This window comes from Sceloporus undulatus, chromosome 2, assembly GCF_019175285.1.
Source record: "Sceloporus undulatus isolate JIND9_A2432 ecotype Alabama chromosome 2, SceUnd_v1.1, whole genome shotgun sequence".
NCBI lineage: Eukaryota > Metazoa > Chordata > Lepidosauria > Squamata > Phrynosomatidae > Sceloporus > Sceloporus undulatus.
In genome coordinates this window covers 73,862,763-73,871,504 of record NC_056523.1, presented here as the reverse complement: position 1 = coordinate 73,871,504, position 8,742 = coordinate 73,862,763, and the positions used below count along the sequence as shown (strand labels likewise).

The window sequence follows — 8,742 nt, the reverse complement described above, 5'->3', positions numbered from 1 at the left end:
TATTTATTATTTTAGTTATTTTAATTGTCGAATCTTATTTTAACTTTTCTATTCTGTGTTTTACAATATTTTTTATTTATTGTAAGCTGTTTTGAGTCCCAAAACAGGGAAAAGGTGGGATGAAAGATGAAGATGATGGTGATCATTTGGGGTCGCACAGCTGTACTGTGTTGTTATTATGTATTTGCTGGAGATCTGTTTATGTCCTTTGATTCATTGTGTGTATACACATGAGCTCCAGGTACTTTACTGTAGAAAACAAATCTTATGTACAAAAAAGACAATACAGTACAAGCAACGGTGGCTCATTGAAATGAATGGAGTGACTCTTGCAAACCACTGAAATCCATAAGCATATGGATTCCCAAATCTATAAGAAACTGCTGGATGTGGCAGATTTCTGTGACTTTGGGGTGCACTGGCTTTGAGGGATTATATTATTTCCTTAGAATTCTGAATTTCAAATAATTTTCACAGATATATTTTATGTAGTTATAAATGCTGAAAGCTCACCCAAGTTGGTGTAGTAAGAAGGCAATGGATATGGGTGGAACTAGTCTACGTTAGTTGCACTGAAAATGTGTTATTGAAATGTTTATATCTCACCTTATAGTAGCTGAAAAACTAGTGTATGACTAGTATTCTCCTTGATGGAGCAAAGGACTACTCTTTGAGTCACAGCTGTCAGAAAGCAGATCCTTTGAAAGAAACCTGGAAGTAAAACTGCTATAAAGCTCTGTATTATATGCTAAGCCTCAGACATTTTTTTTCTACTTGAAATATTAAAGTGGATCCCCTTAACTCGATAATTTCCACTTTCAACACTCCCATCCCCAGTAAAACCATTTCCTGACAGAATCATCAAAGGACATTGTCTTACCATTGCAACAGCCAGTCCAATCACAGTGATGATGCCAAAGGAAAGCAGCATGGTCCCCCATGCCAGGACCATTGCCAGCAAACTTCGGATTTTGGTGTGTTAAAGGTGCTAGTTTCAGTGTCATGGTCGTTGTTCTGAGCTGTCCCATCTACAGTTGTCCCAGGGTCTGATTCAGAAGTGGTAGTACCACCACGATACAAAGTGTTTACAGTGGATGTGCTGTAATTCATCTTGAGCAAGGTTTTCTGTCCTTTTTTTTACTGACTGGTGTCTTGAACAACAAAGATTTTTTAGCTATGAAAGTCCCACTTCTCCTCTTCTTCGATCACAAATCTTGATGGTAGCCCTTTCTGATTGATTGCATGTTTAATGGTTCTTCTGAACTGAAAGTCCTATTGGCCTAGCAATGAAAGCAGAAGGAAAAAAAAACACCAGATGAATCTGACTCTGTCCCCTGCCAAAAAAAAATATAATAATCTTTAGAACACATGGGCCAGCTCAGGCCTTCTGAGGTTCCTGAAATGGCCAAATCCCCTTCTTCATGGCATCATGTTGGCTGTTTCTCCCCTTTTGTACAACTTCCTCTTTCTTAAAAAAAAAAAAAAACACTGCTGAAATATTTTTAAGTTTTAGTAGCAATAGCAGCTACATTTCTATACCACTTCATACTGAACTAAACAGTTCTAAGCAGTTTGCAATATGTAAGCCTGGGGTGGCAACTATTGCATGCGTGCCCTCTCTGGCACGCATACCTATTTTGGAGGGCACACAGAGAGACGAGAGCGGGGGAAGAGGAGAAACAGGCGTGCACCTGTTCCTTCTCCCCCCACCCTTGTGGCCTTTAGCTGTCTCTGGAGAGTTCTGCCCGTGGACAAGTCCACCCCCCAGAGGGCGGAAGTCCCACCTCCCAAAGTCCTGTCCCCCCAGAAGTTCCACCCTGGCACCGGGTAACACCCAATACCAGAAAGGCTTTGAGTTTGGGCATTCGGTCCCTAAAAGTCATCACTGATGTAAGCTACACTAGTAAGCTAGTTTGGTTACTTGGCAGTAATAACTTTTAAGTTGAAACAATCTATTTGTGGTTTTGCCACTTTTGGGAAGATTCTACACACCACTAGAACGCAGTCCTCCTGAAAAAACAACTTTTCCAAAACTGAAATCGGACATTGGGCTTAAAGAGGCTACCCACACCTTATAATGTAAGAATGGGCAGGTGAGAAAGAATCTCATTCTCTCCCCCCCCCTGCCTCCACCCCAGTCCACTTGAAGTGCACCTACACTACTAGGTTATAGCGTTATGATTCTACTTACTGTCATGGACCAGCCTATGCAGTGTCACCTTGGGATGTGAAGTTGACAAGATACTACTTAGATCCTCTACTAGAGAGTTCTAGTACATTCTCTGATTCTACAGTTAGAGCTCACTAGCAGAGAATTCTAACTACCCACCAATCTACGCCTCCAAATTCATGGAATGGCTTTAAAATGGTACCACACAGCTTTACTGGGCAGCACGAATGCTAGCTGCAGAAGAAGAAAGACTTCTTCCTTTGCATTGGGCATGGAAAACAAGAAGTCAGGTGAATGGGGAACAAAGTGCTGTGACCCTTGTTTTCCGCTCTGATTGTTAACATTTTTAATGATTAGCCTCTGAGAGGCAACTAACTTGCTAAGAGGCTACTAGTGTCTGCATTTCCACAGCACCACCAAAGAAGGATGCAGTCTGGTAACAGAAATTAGGAAATCGTAACTTTTCTGCATGTTAAGAAGGAATTTTCTTCATGATAAAAAAAGGGTGTGTGAAGAGGGGGACAATGTGCTTCTAGATACACAGATCCTGTCACTCTACAAATGTGCAGTCATTGCCTTGGAAAATCCACATTTGGGGTTAGGAAGTATAAATTTCTTTGTGACTAGTGTACCATAAGCCGACGAGTGCAGGCTACTAAAAGCAGCAGAATCTATGATGCAGTTTTTAAAAATTCAATGAAACCTAGTTAACATTACGTCTACATACATTTCTTACTGAAATCCCACAATAAAACAGGTATGGACAAACCTGTGAACCTCCAGATGTGCATCCCTTACCACTAGCTATGCTGACAAGGCTGATGGGAGATGTCACTGCCAACTTCATTCGGAGACAAAAGTTGTCCATTCCTGTAATGAAAAAAAACTAAAAAATATAATAGCTGTCAACGATTACATGAGCAAACATCCTTTCTGGCTGGGATTCCTATCTTCCTATGGCACTCAAGGAACCTAAAAGGCATGAAAGCAGTATATTCTCATTTATTTATTCAATATTTATATCCCCAGCCTGTATCTAGATCTCAGAGCAGTGTACAATAAATCAATTGAAAACAAGTAAATAATAAAATAATTTTAAAAGGTGTAAAACCATTTTAAAAAACATTTAGCCTTCTTTTCAGCCAGTTTAAAGAAGACAGATTAAAACCAGGCACATCAAATAGTTTAAAATGGTTTTAAACCATGCACATGTGTGGATTTGTGTATCTTCTGTTTTAATCTCCCAGCATTTGCTCCTCTGAGGTACATTGCAGTCTCTCCTCACTGTCATAATCAAGTTATTAAAATGTTCTTCTCACTATCACAACAATTTCCTGTTGCAAATTGTTCTAGAGACTGTCTATGCACATATATTGTGTGAAAAAAATGTTTTTTGTTGTTGTTGTTGCTAACTAAACATCAGTGAAGGAGCACAGTTCTTCTTTTTGAAGAGAATGAATAATCTCTCTCGTTACTCTTCCTCTATTTCCCCTCTGTGTTTTTTCCTAAGCTAGATGTTGCCAGTAGCTACATGTTTCTTCTTTGCACGTTGTTGTTATATGCCTTCAGGTCAATTCCAACTTACAGCAACTCTGTCCTAGGATTTTCTTGGCAAGATTTGTTCCTTTAAGGGTGGGAGAGTGTGATTTGCCCAATGGATTTCAATGGATGGTGAGGATTTAAATCCTGGCTCCCAGAGTCCTAGCCTGCATCCACACTGCAAAAATAATCCAGTTTGACACCAAGTGCCATGGCTCAATGCTGTGGATTCTATAAATTTACAGCACCAGAGCTTGCTGACCGAGATGGTAAATATTTCTCAAAACTACAAATCTCAGAATTTCTGAGCCATGGCAATTAGTGTGGTGTCAAACTAGTTATTTTTGCAGTGCAGATGCAGCCCTAGTCCCACTCAAAACCTCTATACCCTGCTGGCTCTCAAAAGAGGGATATTTATTTTTCTCTCGAGCTACTCTATTCTTTTTGGAACTGGAAGGCCCAGAATTGTTCCCACTTCAAAAAACAACACAGACATTAAGATGTAATGCTCTCCATAGCTACAAGTGCCCTTGTTTCAACTCTCAGACTAAGCATTGCATGGTTTCACTCCCCCTCTTTTTCTGTTTACACTGTATTTACTTTGATACTGCTGCAGCTGTCAACTGACATGAGTTGACCTGACAATCAGGGAACTGTCAACCACAACATCCCTTCCTTGATTAATCACAGCCACTTCAAACCCAGCCAGATGAATAAACAAAATACATCAAGTCATACTTGCACCTCATATACCAATTTTGGACTAGAGACTCTTAGCAAAAGCAAAACATCACAAAACAACCTACCCCCAGCAGCATGCTGCTGAGAATGAGAGGAATTGTGTAAAAAGGAATGTCAATTGGACACATTTTCCAGAGGCCTTTTACACTAATAATAATAAATTGTATTTCTTCTAAAGGCAGGGTAAGCACATTAAATACAAAACACAATTAAAAACAGAAAACCCACCGTTAAAACACAATACTATAAAAACATTAAAATACAATATAGAGCACATATACAAATTAAAAGTATGAGTTAAATTACTGGGTAGGCCTTCTGTTGTTGTTGTTGTTGTTATTATTATTATTATTATTATTATTATTAACCTTTATTTATAAAGTGCTGTAAATTTACCCCGCCTGTGCATACAGTCTTTTTATTGGACAGTTCCTGCCCTTGGGCTTACAATCTAAAAAGACACAAACACAAAAGGAGAAGGGAGTGGTGGAGGAAGGGGTTGAGGGCCAGCAGTTCCTCTCTACCTCCAGGCCTGGACCAAGGCAGATGACTGGAGGGAGGGCTTGGCTTCTTATAGATGGTTAATCTTCTTCCAGGAGGAGGCTGTTGGAGCTAGCCTCCCTCTCTAGTATGATATGCTGGAAGAGAAGTGCTGCTTCCACAACACAATTATAATGCTTGATTCTACTTTAATACTATGGAATCCTGGGATTTGTAGTTTAGGGAGAGGGATTAGGCTTCTTAATCAGCGCCCTCCAGTCCCTCTGGCTAAACTATAACCCCCAAGATTCCATAAGATTCAGTCATGGCAGTTAACATGGGTTCTCGCACCATAACTGAGTAGTTGTGTGAAAGGACCCTTATACTAAAAACTATTTTGTAAAATAACTTTTCCCCAGCATGTAATCAGAGTGTGACAAAGTTCATTTTGGTCACCACTCTCTGACCCTGACCCTAGATACAGTGTTGACTCTGGGAGTTGTTGTCCATGAAAGCAACTTTCCCAAGCTGTACTACATATGTTCCTTTTAATACTCTTTCTAATCTAATTTAACCTGAAACACACTGCCTTGGAGAGTGATGAATCTCTTCTTTGGAGGTTTTTAAACAGAGGCTGGATGGCCATCTGTCATGGGTGCCTTGATTGTGTCTCCCTGCTGCAGAATGGGGTTGGACTGGATGGCCCTTGTGATCTCCTCCAACCTTATGATTCTAACCTTTCTAATAACACCCGTTTTAGCAAGTCAGAACTGTTGGCTCAAATGTGCAACAGTGGCAGGGGATGCATTACAGGACAGAGTCCATTCTGATTCCCAAAGAAGGTAGGTGCCCTTGGACCCCTTGTCCTTTTGACCAGATGTTGGAATCAGATGACACCCATCCCCATCCAGTAGAAGAGGAACTTCATTAGAGCATCTTTCCTCTTTTGCCATGCTCAGCCATGAAACCCATGGGTGACCTTGGGCAAGTCACATGCTCTCCGCCTCAGAGGAAGGCAACTGGCAACCCCACTCTAAAAAAATCTTGCCAAGAAACCCCTTGATAGTGTTGCCTTAGGGTCGCCATAAACTGGAGGGCACACCACAGCAACAAAAAGGGATGTTCACAAAGATTTTACTTCCGCCCTACCATCATTTCCACATTTTCTTCAGGGTCTGATGTGAGAAACCTGGGAAAGAGGAAGGAGGAAAAGAACCGGCTGGAGGGAAGCAGGTGGAAACTCTTGAGGGAGAAAAAATGGGAAGACAGGGATGTGGATGCAGGATTCCCTCATCCCCTTTTATTGGTGACCCCCTCTTCTGCTTGGCTCATCCAACAATAATTTGAGAGAGTGGGTTTTGATTACAGACCAAGAGAGGGTCTAGTGGTCTCAAGAAGGGACAGTAGTCCAATTGAGAGTCTTGTAGTGAGGGACTCAGAGTTAGCCAGACTCTGGAAGAGGGGTCTCGGTTGATTAATATCCTGAGGGATATCATAGCCTGAATGGCTTGACTTTGGTTACTACGGAGAGAGAGAGAACAGTGAGATATCTGTAACTAATTTGCCAAGTAAAGATACAGTACAATAACAAATGTTCTTCAAAAATACTTAATATACTTGTTATTCAAATAAAAGTTTATATTGTTTGAAGAAAATGCTTGGCCTGACTGTTCAAAACACAAAACATGCTCCTGTATGTTAAAGACCGGAATAGAAGTAGGTTAGGGTGTGGAATACGTCACAGTTGTTGTGTACCTTCAAGTCATTTCTGACTTATGGTGACCCTATCATGGGAAAATTTGTCCAGAGGCTTGCCTTTGCCTTCCCCTGAGCTGAGAGGATGATGGTTGTTGTTGTTGTTGCTGTGTGCCTTCAAGTCCTTTCCAACTTATGGACACTCTAAGAAGAATCTATCATGGGGTTTGTTCAGAGGAGGTTTGCCATTGTTTTTCCCTGAAGCTGAGTGAGAGGATGATGGTTGTTGTTGTGTACCTTCAAGTCCTTTCTGACTTACAGTCATAGAATCATAGAGTTAGAAGAGACCACAAGGGCCATCCAGTCCAACCCCATCCTGCCATGCAGGAGCCCTCCATCAAAGCATCCCCTACAGATGGCCATCCAGCCTCTGTTTAAAGACCTCTAAGGAAGGAGACTCCACCAGGGAATCTAATGTTCAGGTTGAATCTCTTTTCCTGTAGCTTGCATCCATTGTTCCGGGTTCTGTTCTCTGGAGCAGCAGAAAACAAGCTTGCTCCCTCCTCAATATGACATCCCTTCAAATATTTAAACAGGGCTATCATATCACCTCTTAACCTTCTTTTCTCCAGGCTAAACATCCCCAGCTCCCTAAGTTGTTCCTCATAGGGCATATTTTCCAGACCCTTCACCATTTTAGTTGCCCTCCTTTGGACATGCTCCAGTTTCTCAATGTCCTTTCTGAATTGTGGTGCCCAGAACTGGACACAATATTCTAGGTGGGGCCTGATCAGAGCAGAATACAGTGGCACTATTACTTCTCTTGATCTAGACACTATACTTCTATTGATGCAGCCTAAAATAGCATTGGCCTTTTTTAGCTGCCGCTTTATAGATGAAGATGATAATGATGATTGTCTTCAAGTCATGTCTGATCTTTGGGCACCCTAAGAGGAACCTATCATGGGTTTTTCTTGTTCAGGTTGCCATGATCTTCCCCTGAAAGGATGGTTGTTGATGTTGTGTTCCTTCACAGTCTGGGCCTTTGCCCTCCCTTAAGGGAAGGTGTGTTGAAGCTGAGAGGATGTCGTTGTTATTCTGACTGTGTGCCTAAGTCATTTCTGACTTATGGCAACCTTATCCTGGGGTTTCCTTGGCAGGATTCTTCAGAGGGGGGGTTGCCATGGCCTTCCCCTGAGGCTGAGTGAGGGAGTGATAGTTGTTGCTGTGTACCTTCAAGTCCTTTCTGACTTATGGCCACCCTCGGAGAACCCATCATGGGGTTTTCTTGGCAAGGTTTATCCAGGGGAGGTTTGCCATGGCCTTCCCCTGAGGCTGAGTGAGGGGGTGATGGTTGTTGATGTGTGCCTTGGAGTCCTTCCTGACCCTATCCTGGGGCTTCCTTGGCGAGGCTTGCCCAGAGGGGCCTTGCCCTGAGGAGGCTGAGAGAGTGTGACCTGCCCAGGGCCACCCACCCAGTGGCTTCCCTGTCAGCCGAGGGGAGGGGCCCTGTCCCAGCTGGCTCCCCTGGCTCAGCTCCTCCCACCAGGCCGGGGCTCCCTCCCGCCTTACCTGCACCGCAGAGCTCTCTCTCTCTCTCTCTGCTGCCAAGGGGCTTCCCGGGGATGGATGCTCAGGCCTTCTCCAGCTGCTTCTGCTTTGATCTCCCCTTTCCTCCCTTCGGATTGGCTGGCCGCGCAGAGCGCTTGGCATCACGATTGGGCCGCTGGGCTGTCACTCACGACGGAGAGCGGTGGGGTGGAGGCGGGACTGGAGGGTCTCATGTGCCCCCGCGCATGCGCGCCCCCGAGTCTCTTTAGTCTTTTGCATTTTGCAGAATGGGATTGTTGCTTTAGAATCATAGAATCATAGAGTTGGAAGAGACCACAGGGGCCATCCAGTCCAACCCCATTCTGCCATGCAGGAACTCTCAATCAAAGCATCCCCTGGGACAGATGGCCTTTCTTCTCCTCTGGCTTGGTCTGGCCTGGAGGGAGTGGAGGAGGAGCCCTATGGTTGTGGGGCAAGGAGGGTTCTCTCTTTCTCAAGGGCCATCCAGCCCAACCCCATTCTGCCATGCAGGAACTCTCAATCAAAGCATCCCCTGGGACAGATGG

General features: G+C 43.4%; 1 protein-coding gene across 2 annotated transcripts in view; it reads right to left on the bottom strand.

The window, feature by feature from the left end:
* The window catches only part of C2H3orf18 (chromosome 2 C3orf18 homolog), a 504,125-nt gene extending 495,806 nt beyond the window's left edge, over positions 1-8,319 (bottom strand). Inside the window, exon 1 of one of the 2 annotated variants that reach the window (XM_042448831.1) lies at positions 8,198-8,319. The gene's annotated coding sequence lies outside the window, so the exon portion shown is untranslated. The remainder of the gene's footprint in view (positions 1-8,197) is intronic. The other variant, XM_042448833.1, reaches the window with a different exon arrangement.
* Positions 8,320-8,742: the final 423 nt, after the last annotated feature.